We start from the raw sequence: 10,850 nt of genomic DNA, 5'->3' as shown, positions 1-10,850 counted from the left end.
CTCTGCTCGAAGGAGAACAACCTCAGCTTCTCCAGTCTATCCGCATAACTGTAGTCCCTCATCCCTGGAACCATTGTATTAAATCTTTTCTGCACCCTCTCCAAAGCCTTCACATCCTCCCTAAAGTACGGTGCCCATAATTGGACACAATTCTAAAGTTGTGGCCGAACCAGTGTTTTATAAATGTTCAACATAACTCACTTGCTGTTGTACACTATGCCTCTATTTTTAAGCCCAAGGTCCAGTATGATTTTTTAAACACTTTCACAACCTGTCCTGCTACCTTCAAAGATTTGTGTACATGTACCCCCAGGTCTCTCTGTTCCTGCACCCCCTTTCGAATTGTAACATTTAGTTTATATTGCCTCTCCTCATTCTTCCTGCCAAAATGTAATCACCTCGCATATCTCTGCGTTCAATTTCAGGTGCCATGTGTCCGCCATTGCAGCAGCCTGTCTATATCTTCCTGAATTCTATTACGATCCTCCTCACTGTTTGTTACACTTCCAAGTTTGTGTCTTCTGCAATTTGAAATTGTGCCTGTACACCCAAGTTCAAATCATTGATATATGTCAACAAATCAGTGGTCCTAGTGCTAACCCCGGGGGAATATCGCCACATTCCTTCCTCCAGTCCGAAAAACAACCGTTCACCACAACTCTCCGTTGCCTGTCACTGAGCCAAGTTAGTATCCATGCTGCCTCCGCTCTTTTATTCCGTGGGCTTCAATTTTGCAATTTTCAAAAGTTGACCAAAGTTTATAATGAGTTCAGGAGAGACACTAACAGAGAGAAATGTAAGATGGAGCTCACAGTCCTTGTGATACTCGGATGAAGACGTCATTTCGGACAGTTCTCTGCCATGCGTTTCATATCATCAGTGAGTGTGGTTTGCAGGGTAGAAAACTCACGAGTTTCAGTAACAAAGGCACTGTCATCAGCAGAAAGTAATTTCCATAATCTGGTCTCGGGGAGTTTATGTACAGATTGAAAAGGATAGATGCTGGGACTGATCCCTGAGGGAAACCATTGATTTGGTATCTCCGTGGCATGGTGCAGTCGGCCATGTGCACTCTGAAACTTCGGCAGGGGGTCTAATTGGTTCGTCCGAACACGGAGACAGATTGAGAACTGTGGCGTTGCAACATGTGAGGAAACCGGAATAGATGCAGGACAGAGGAGAAAAGAGAGAACGAGGAACCGAGCCAAACTAGATAATAACAAGCAATCACGGAACTGAGCTCGAAAACCTGGAAAGCAGAGGATGGGACACAAATATCTTAATGTCCTGGGGCTCAGATGATGGCGTTTGATTGTGTCTATCTTTAAACTCGCTGTCTCACTGTGCAGGTATTTAAAGTGTATTATAGGATGGTGTGAGTGTGACGAGGGTCTGAGACGATGTGTACCGAGTGGGAGTAGCACCCTGTGCGGGGTGAGCATTGCACTCTTTATTTTCTCTCTCCCCTCTTTCTTTCATTCTTTCTCCACTTTCTCTTCTCTTCATTTCACTGTCTTTTCATACATCTTTCGTGTTTCTTGACCTTACTTTCTGTCTCCAGCTCCGTTCTCAGTATTCTGTTTTACTGCTTCCATTCCTCCCCATCCTATTTCCCTCGCCTTGCCACTCTCTTTTCATCTATCTCTCTCTTTACACTTTTTCGCTCTTTCCTTTATGTCCTCAACTCTCCCATTTTTCTCTCTTTAATTTTCTCTCTTTGCACTCTGTCTCTCTCTCTGACTCTGTTTTTCTCTCTCTGTCTCTCTCTGTCTCTCTATCTCTGTCTCTTTCTCTCTGCCTGTCTCTATCTATCTATCTATCTATGTCTCTCTCAATCGATCTCTATCTCTGTTTCTCTCCGTGTCTCTCACTCCCGGTGTCCCTCTCTCTCGCTGTATGTCTGTATTTCTCTGTATCTTTGTCTTTCTCTCTCTCCCGTTCTCACTCTGTGCATCTCTCTCTCTCTCTGACTCTGTTTTCTATGTGTCTCTCTCTCCATCTCTGTCTCTCTCTCTCTGTCTCACTCTGTCTCTGTCTTTGTGCCTCTCTCACACTCTCTCTCTATCTGTTTCCGACCCTCTATCTGACTCTCTGCATTTCCCTCTCTGTCTCACCGTGCCTCTCTCTGCCTCTCTGCCTTTGGCTCTCTCTCTCTCTCTCTCTCTGTGCCTCTCTCTGTGCCACTCGCTCTGTGCCTCTTTCTCTGTACCTCTCTCTCTGTCTCTCTGTCTCTTTCTCTATCTGTGTGTCTCTCTCTCACACTATCTGACTCTTTCTCTATCTCTCTCCCTGTCTCTGTGCGTGTGCCTCTCTCTGTGGGTCTCTGTGCCGATTTGTTTCTCTCTCTCTCATTCTCTGTGTCTAGCTCTCTCTCCCTCTTTTTCTCTGTCTACCTCTCTCTCCCCGTATGTATCTCTCTCGCGCTATGTCCCTCTCAATCTATGCCTATCTTTCTCTCTGACACTGTCTCTCACTGCCTGCCTCCGCTTCTGTCTATCGGTCTCTCTCTCTGTCTCCCTATCTCCCTTTCTCTGTTTCTCTCTCAGTTTCTCTCTGTGATTCTTCCCCTTTCTCTCCCTCTCTCTCCCTCCCCCTCTCTCTCTAACTGTCTCTGTGTGATTCTCTATCCGCCTTTCTCTCTCTTTCTCTCTCTCTCTCTCACTCTGTCTCTGTGTGATTCTCTATCCGCCTTTCTCTCTGTGTCTCTCTCTCATTGTCTCTGTGTGATTCTCTATCCGTCTTTCTCTCTCTGTCTCTCTGTCATTGTCTCTGTGTGATTCTTTATCCGCCTTTCTCTCCCTGTCTGTCTCTCTCTCTCACTGTATCTGTGTGATTCTATATCCGTCTTTCTCACTCTGTCTCTGTCTCTCTCTCACTATCTCTGTGTGATTCTCTATCTGCCTTTCTCTCTTTGCCTCTGTGTCTCTCTTTCTCCGTGTCACTCTGTTTTTTCTCACACTCTCTCTCTGACCCACAATCTGTCTCGCTCTCTGCTTCTCTCTGCATATGCCTCTATCTCTCTCTGTCTCCGTCTCTCTCTATATCTGTGTGTGTATGTCCGTGTGTCCCCGTGTCTGTCTGTCTCTCTCTCTCTCTTTCTCCCTCTCTCTGTCTCTCTCTCCGTGTCACTTTGCCTTGCCTCCCTAGCTCTCTCTCTCTTTGTCTTTCTTTCTCTCCCTATCTTTCTCTCTCTATGATTCTCTGCCACTCTCTCCACCTCTCTCTCTCTCCCTGTCTCTCATTCTATTTCCCTCTCACTTTCTCTTCCTCCTTCAACCAGGGAACAGGTTATTCTAGATTGAGCATTAGCAATGAAAAGGCGTTGATTAATAATCTTGTTGTGCAGGTTCCTTTAGGGAAGAGTGGCCATAACATGATTGAAGTCTTCATTCAAATGGAAAGTGAAGTAGTGCAATCCGAAACAAGGCTCTTAAATCTAAAGAAAGGAAACTACGAAGGTATGAGGAGTGAGTTGGCTATGATGGATTGGGAAGATTCATTAAAAGACATGACGGTGGATAGGCAATGGCTGATGTTTAAGGAATGAATGCATGAATTGCAACAATTATACATTCCTTTCTGGCGCAAAAACACGAAATGAAATGTAGGCCAACCATGGCTAACAACAGAAATTAAGGATAGCATTAGATCCAAAGAGGAGTCATATAAAGTTGCCAGAAAAAGTAGCAAGCCTGAGGATTGGGAGCAGTTTAGAATTCAGCAAAAAAGGACCAAGAGATTGATTAAGAAGGGAAATTAGAGTATGAGATTAAACTTGCAAGGAACATAAAAGTGGACTGTAAAAGCTTCAACGTGTATACAAAAAGAAAATGATTAGTGAAGACAAATGTAGTTCCCTTACAGTCAGAAATGGGAGAATTTATAATGGGGGACAGGGAAATGGCACAGCAATTAAACACATACTTTGGTTCTGTCTTCGTGGAATACGACACAAAAAACTTCCCAGAAATGCCAGGGAACCAAGGGAATAGTGAGAGGGAGGAAATAAAGGAAATTGGTATTCGTGAAGAAATAGTGCTGCAGGAATTAATTGGACTGAAAGCAAATAAATCTCCAGGGTCTGATAATCTGAATCCCGAGTGCTAAAAAAGGTAGCCATGGAAATAGCGGATGCATTGGAATCATAGGATCATAGAAAACAGGGGCAAGAGGAGTCCATTCGGCCCTTCGGGCCTGCTCCGCCATTCATAATGATCATAGCTGATCGTCTAACTCAGTAACTTGTTCCCGCTTTTTCCCCTTATCCCCTGATCCCTTTAGCATTAAGAAATATATCTATCTCCTTCTTGAATATATTTAATGACTTGGCGTCCACTTCCTTCTGTGGTAGAGAATTCCACAGGTTCACCACCATCTGAGTGAAGAAATTTCTCCTCATCTCGGTTCTAAATGTCATCTCCCAAAATTCTATGGATTATGGAACAGTTCCTGCAGATTGGAGGGTGGAAAATGCAATCCCACAATTAAAAAAAGGAGGGAAAGAAAAAACAGGGAACTACAAATCGGTTAGCCTAACATAAGTACTATGGAACATGCATGAGTCTATTCCGACGGATATGATAACAGGACGTTTAGAAAATATCAACGGGATTAGACAAAGTCAACATGGATTTATGAAAGGGAAGTCATGTTTGACAAAGCTACTCGAGTTTTTTGAGGATTTAACTGGTAGAATAGATAAGGGAGAATCAGTGGATGTTGTTTATTTGGATTTGCAGAAGGCCGTTGATAAATTCCTACATAAGAGGTTAGTGTGCAAAATTAAAGCACATGGGATTGGTGGTAATATACTGGCATGGATTGAAAATTGGTGCACAGACAGGAAACAGTGAGTAGGAACAAATGAGTCTTTTTCGGCGTGGCAGGCAGTGACTGGTGGGGTACCGCAGGGATCAGTGCTTGGGCCCCAGCTATTCACAAGATATAACAATGATTTGAATGAGGGAACGAAATGTAATATTTCCAAGTTTGCTGACGACACAAAACTAGGTGGGATCGTGAGTTGTGAGGAGGATGCAAAGAGGCTTCAAGGCGATTTACATAAGTTGAATGAGTGGGCAAAAACATGGCAGATACAGTATAATGTGGATAAATGTGAAGTTATCCACTTCGGAAGGAAAAACAGAAAGGCAGAGTATTATTTAAATGGTGATAGATTCGGAAATGTTGATAAACAATGAGATCTGGGTGTCCTTATACACCAGTCACTGAAAGCAAACATGCACGTGCACAAGCACTTAGGAAGGCAAATGGTAATGTTGGCCTTCATTGCAAGAGGATTTGAGTAAAGGAGCACGGATGTCTTACTGCAGTTTTACAGGGCCTTGGTGAGACCACACCTGGAGTATTGTGTGCAGTTTTGGTCTCCTTACCTAAGAAAGGATATACTTGCCATGGAGGGAGTGCAGCAAAGGTTCACCAGACTGATCCCTGGGATGGCAGGACTGTCATCTGTGGAGGGATTGGGTCGACTCGACCTCTAGTCACTCGAGTTTAGGAGGATGAGAGGGGATCTCATTGAAACACAAAATTCTGACAGGGCTTGACAGACTGGATGCAGGGAGGATGTTTCCCCTGGCTGGGCCGTCCAGAACAAGGGGTCACAGTGTCACGATACGGCGTAGGAGATTTAGGACTGAAATGAGGAGAAATTTCTTCGTTCAGAGAGTGGTGAACCGATGGAATTCTTTACCACAGAAGGCTTTGAAGGCCAAGTTACTGAATATATTTAAGAAGGAGCTAGATAGATTTGTCGACACAAAGGGCAACAAGGGGCATGGAGAGAGAGCGGAAATATGGCATTGAGATAAAGGATCAGCCATGATCATATTGAATGGCGGAGCAGGCTCGAAGGGCCGAATGGTCCACTTCTGCTCATATTTTCTATTTTCTATGTTTCCTTTGTGCCTCTCTTTTGTGCCTATCCCTCTTTCTCTCTCTCTCTCTTTGTCTCTCTCTGCCTCTGTCTGTCTCTCTCTTTGTCTCTCCATCTCTGTATCTCTTTCTCTGACCCTCCCTCTGTCTCTCTCTCTCTGTGTCTCCATCTCTCTGTTTATGACTCTCTCTGTCGATCTCTCTGCGTTTCCTTTTTTCCTGCCGATCACTCTCTCCTTGTCTATCTCTCGGTCCCTTGCTCTGCGTCTCTTTCTCCCTCTCTCCCTCTCTCTGTCTCTCTTTCTTTCTCTCAGTCTCTCTGTCTATGTCTGCCTTTCTCTGACTGTCTCCTTCTGTCTCTCTCTCTCTCTCTCTCTTCCTCCCTCCCCCCGTTTCTCGCCCTCTCAGTGCCTCTCTCTTTTTCTTTGTGTGTCTCTCTCCCTGTTTCTCTCGCCTTGTGTGTATCTCTCAATGTCTGACTGTCTCTCTATTTTTCTCTCTAATATCTGACTGTCTCTCTATTTCTCTCTCTCTCTTGAACTGTGTCTCTCTCCCTCTCTCTGTCTCCCTCTTTCCTTCTCTCTATCTGAATCTCTTTGTCTCTCTCTCTGCCTCTTTCTGTCTCTGTGCCTCTCTCTTTCTCTTTCTCTCTCTCGCTCTCTCTATCTCCGTCCCTCTGCCTCTCTCTCGCTCACTGTGCCTCTTTCTCTCTCACCGTCTCTCTCTCTTTCTCTATCTCTCTTTCTCTCACTGCGCCTCTCTCTATCTCTGTCTGTCTCTCTCCCCCTCTTTTCCCTGCCTCTATACCTCTGCGTCATTCTCTCTCTGTGTCTCTCTCTGTCTCTCTCTCTACCTCTCTCTGTATCTGTGTGCCGTATTTCTGCGACTCTATGTGTGCCTCTCTCTGTTCCCGCTCTCTCTGTCTCTGTGCGTGTCTTCCTTTCTGTGTATCTCTCTCTTTGCGTCTCTCTCTGTGTCTCTCCCTCTCATTGTTTCCATCTCTCTATCTCTAACTCTCTTCCCCATCGATCTCTCCCTCTATCCCTGACTTTCTCTCTTTACATCTCTCTCTGTGTTTCTCTCCATCTGTATTTGTGTCTATCAATGTGTCTGTCTTTCTCTGCCTTACTCTCCCTGTCTCTCTACCTCTCTTTCTCTGTATTTCTCTCTGTTTCTCTCTGTGTTTCTCTCTCTTTCTCTGTGTCTATCTCTCTGTCTCTCTGTCTCTCTCTCTCACTGTCTCTGCGTGATTCTCTCTCCGCCTTTCTGTCTGTATCTCCTTTTCTTTCCACGTGTCACTCTCTGTTCTTCTGGCACTCTCTCTCTGTCTTTCGCCGTGTCTCTCTGTCTCTCTCTCTCTGTCTCTCACTCTGTCTCTCTCTCTGCCTCTCTCTCTGTCCCACTCCCCCTCTGTCTCTCTCTCCGCCTCTCTGTCTCTTTCTCTCTCTCTGTTTCCCTCGATATGTCTGTGTATGTGTGTCTCTGTCTGTCCCCGTTTTTCTAAGGGTTTGTGTGTGCCTCTCTCTTTCAACTCTCTCTCTCTGCCTTTCTGTCTCTCGTTATCTTTTACTCTCTATGACTCTCTGTCACTCTCTCTTTCTCCCACTCTCTCTCTCTTTCTCTATCTCTCTCACTCTCTCTTTCTCATTCTCTGTGCCTCTTTCTCTGTTCCTATTTCAGACAGTTCTCTGCCATGCGTTTCATACCATCACTGAGTGTGGTTTACAGGGTAGAAAACTCAGTAGTTTCAGTGACAAAGGCACGTTATCAGCAGAAATTAATTTCCGCAATCTGGTCTCAGGGAGTTCATGAACAGATTAAAAAGGATAAATGCTGGCACTGATCCAAGAGGGAGGCCATTGATTTGGTATCTCCAAAGCGTTCTGCAGTAGGCCATGTGTACTCTGAAACTTCGGCAGAGGGCCCAGTTTGCAAGTATAAACAAAGAGAGAGCGAATCAGCACGTTCGGGGATTGAACATGTGAGGAAACCGGAATAGATGCAGTTCATACGGGAAAAGAGAGAACGAGGAACCGAGCCAAATTAGATAATAAGAAGCATTCAGTGAACTGTGCTGGAAAACCTGTAAAGTAGAGGAAGGGGTCTGAATATCATAGTTTCATAGTATCACAGCACGGTACAGCACAGAAGGAGTCCGTTCGACCCATCACGCCTGTGCCAGCTCACTGAAAGTGCTAGCCAAATAGTTCCAATCTCCTGCTCTTTCCGCATAGCTCTGTGCATGAATTGCCCTCAAGTGTTTATCAAATTCACTTTGGAAGTTATTATTAAATCTGCTTCTACCGCCCCTTCAGACACTGCATTCTGGATCATAACAACACTCTGCATAAAAACATGTTTCCTAATATCGCCTTTGGTTCTCCAACCACTGTGTCCTCTGGTTACCGACACTTCTGCCACTGGAAACGGTTTCTCCTTATTTACTTTATCAAAACCTTTCATGATTTTGAACAACTCCATCAAATCTCCTCTTTACCTTCTCTTCTCGAAGGAGAACAATTCCAGCCTCTCCAGGTGTCGACGCGTTTTTTTTTTATTCGTTCATGGGATGTGGGCGTCGCTGGAAAGGCAAACATTTATTGCCCATCCCGAATTGCCCTTGAGAACGTGGTGGTGAGCCACCTTTTGAACCGCTGCAGTCCGTGTGGTGACGGTTCTCCCACAGTGCTGTTAGGAAGGGAGTTCCAGGATTTTGACCCAGCGACGATGAAGGAATGGCGATATATTTCCAAGTCGGGATGGTGTATGACTTGGAGGGGGACGTGCAGTTGATGTTGTTCCCATGAGCCTGCTGCCCTTCTCCTTCTCGATGGTAGAGGACGCGGGTTTGGGAGGTGCTGTCGAAGAAGTCTTGGCGAGTTGCTGCAGTGCATCTTGAAAATGGCACAAACAGCATCCACAGTGCGTCAGTGGTGGAGGGAGTGAATGTTTAGGGTGGTGGATGGGGAGCCAATCAAGCGGACTGCTTTGTCCTGGATGGTGTCGTGCTTCTTGAGTTTTGTTGGAGCTGCACTCATCCAGGCAAGTGGAGAGTATTCCATCACACTCCTGACTTGTGCCTCGTAAATGGTGGAAAAGCTTTGGGGAGTCAGGAGGTGAGTCACTCTCCGCAGAATACCCAGCCTTTCACCTGTTCTTGTCGCCACAGTATTTATATGGCTGGTCCAGTTAAGTTTCTGCTCAATGGTGACACCCAGGATGTTAATGGTGAGGATTCGGCGATGGTAATGCCGTTCAGTGTCAAGGGAAGGTGATTAGACGGTCTCCTGCTGGAGAGTGTCATTGACTTGCAATTGTCTGGTGCGAATATTACTTGCCACTTATCAGACCAAGGCTGGATGTTGTGCAGGTCTTGTTGCATGCGGGCACGGACTGCTTCATTATCTGAGGGGTTGCGAATGGAACTGAACAGAGTGCAATCATCAGCAAACATCCCCTCTACTGATCTTATGATGGAGGGAAGTTCATTCATGAAGCAACTGATGATGTTTGGGCCGAGGACACTACCATGAGGGACTCCTGCAGCGTTGTCCTGGGGCTGAGATGAAGGTGTGTGTTTGTGTCAGTATGTTTAAACTCGTTGTCTCACTGCAGGTGTTTAAAGTGTATTGGAGAATGATGTGTGATTGTGTGTATCTTTAAACTCTCTGTCTCCCTGTGCAGGCATTTAAAGTGTATTGCAGGATGGTGTGAGTATCTCTGTATCTTGAAACGCCCTATCTCACTGCCCTGGTATTTAAAGTTGATTGGAGGACCGTGTGAGTGTCTCTGTATCTTCAAACTCTCTTTCTCACTGTGCAGGTATTTCAAGTGAATTGGAGGATGGTGTTACTGTCTCTGTATCATTAAACTCTCTGTCTCACTGTGCAAGTATTTGAAGTGTATAAGAGGACAGTATGAGTGCCTCTGTGTCATTAAACTCTCTTTCTCAATGTGCAGATATTTCAAGTGTATTGGAGGACGTGGTGACTGTCTCTGTATCTTTAAACTCTCTCTTTCACTGTGCAGGTATTTCAAGTGTATTGGAGGAAGGGGTGACTATCTCTGTATCTTGAAACTCTCTCTTTCACTGTGTAGGTATTTCAAGTGTATTGGAGGACAGGGTGACTGTCTCTGTATCTTTAAACTCTCTGTCTCGCTGTGCAGATATTTAAAGTGTTTTGGAGGACCGTGTGAGTGTCTCTGTATTTTTTCAACGCCCTGACTCACTGTGCAGGTATTTAAAGTGTATTGGAGAATGATGTATGAGTGTGTGCATCATTAAAGGCACTGTCTCACTGCCCTGGTATTTAAAATGTGTTTGAGGATGTTTTGGTTGTCATTGTATCTTTAAACGCTCTGTTTCACTGTGCAGGTATTTCAAGTGTATTGGAGGATGATGTGATTGTCCCTGTATGTTTGACATCACTGTCTATATGTGTAGGTATTTCAAGTGTATTGGAGGATGATGTGTGATTGTGCGTATCTTTAATTGCCCTGTCTCACTGCCATGGTATTTAAAGTGTATTGGAGAACTGTGTGAGTGTCTCTGTAGCATTAAATTCTGTGTCTCACTGTGCAGGTGTTCCGAATGTATTGTAAGATGGTGTGTGAGTGTCTCTGTACCTTTAAACTCGCTGTCTCACATTGAAGATAGTTTAAGTGAATTGTAGAATGATGTGTGATTGGGTGTATCTTTAAACTCTCTGTCTCACTGTACAGGTATTTAAAGCGTATTGGAGGATGAAGTGTGATTGTGTGTATCTTTAAACATTCTGTATCAATGTACATTTATTTGAAGTGTATTGGAGGATGATGTGTAATTGTGTGTATCTTTTAACTCTCTGTCGCACTGTGAAGATAATAACAGTGTTTTGGAGGACGGTGTGAGTGCCTCTGTATGTTTGAACTCTCTGTCACACTGTTCAGGTATTTAAAGTGTATTGGAGGATGAT

Source organism: Heptranchias perlo, unplaced genomic scaffold (assembly GCF_035084215.1).
Source record: "Heptranchias perlo isolate sHepPer1 unplaced genomic scaffold, sHepPer1.hap1 HAP1_SCAFFOLD_90, whole genome shotgun sequence".
NCBI classification, from domain to species: Eukaryota; Metazoa; Chordata; class Chondrichthyes; order Hexanchiformes; family Hexanchidae; genus Heptranchias; species Heptranchias perlo.
Note: the sequence above shows the minus strand (reverse complement) of the source record.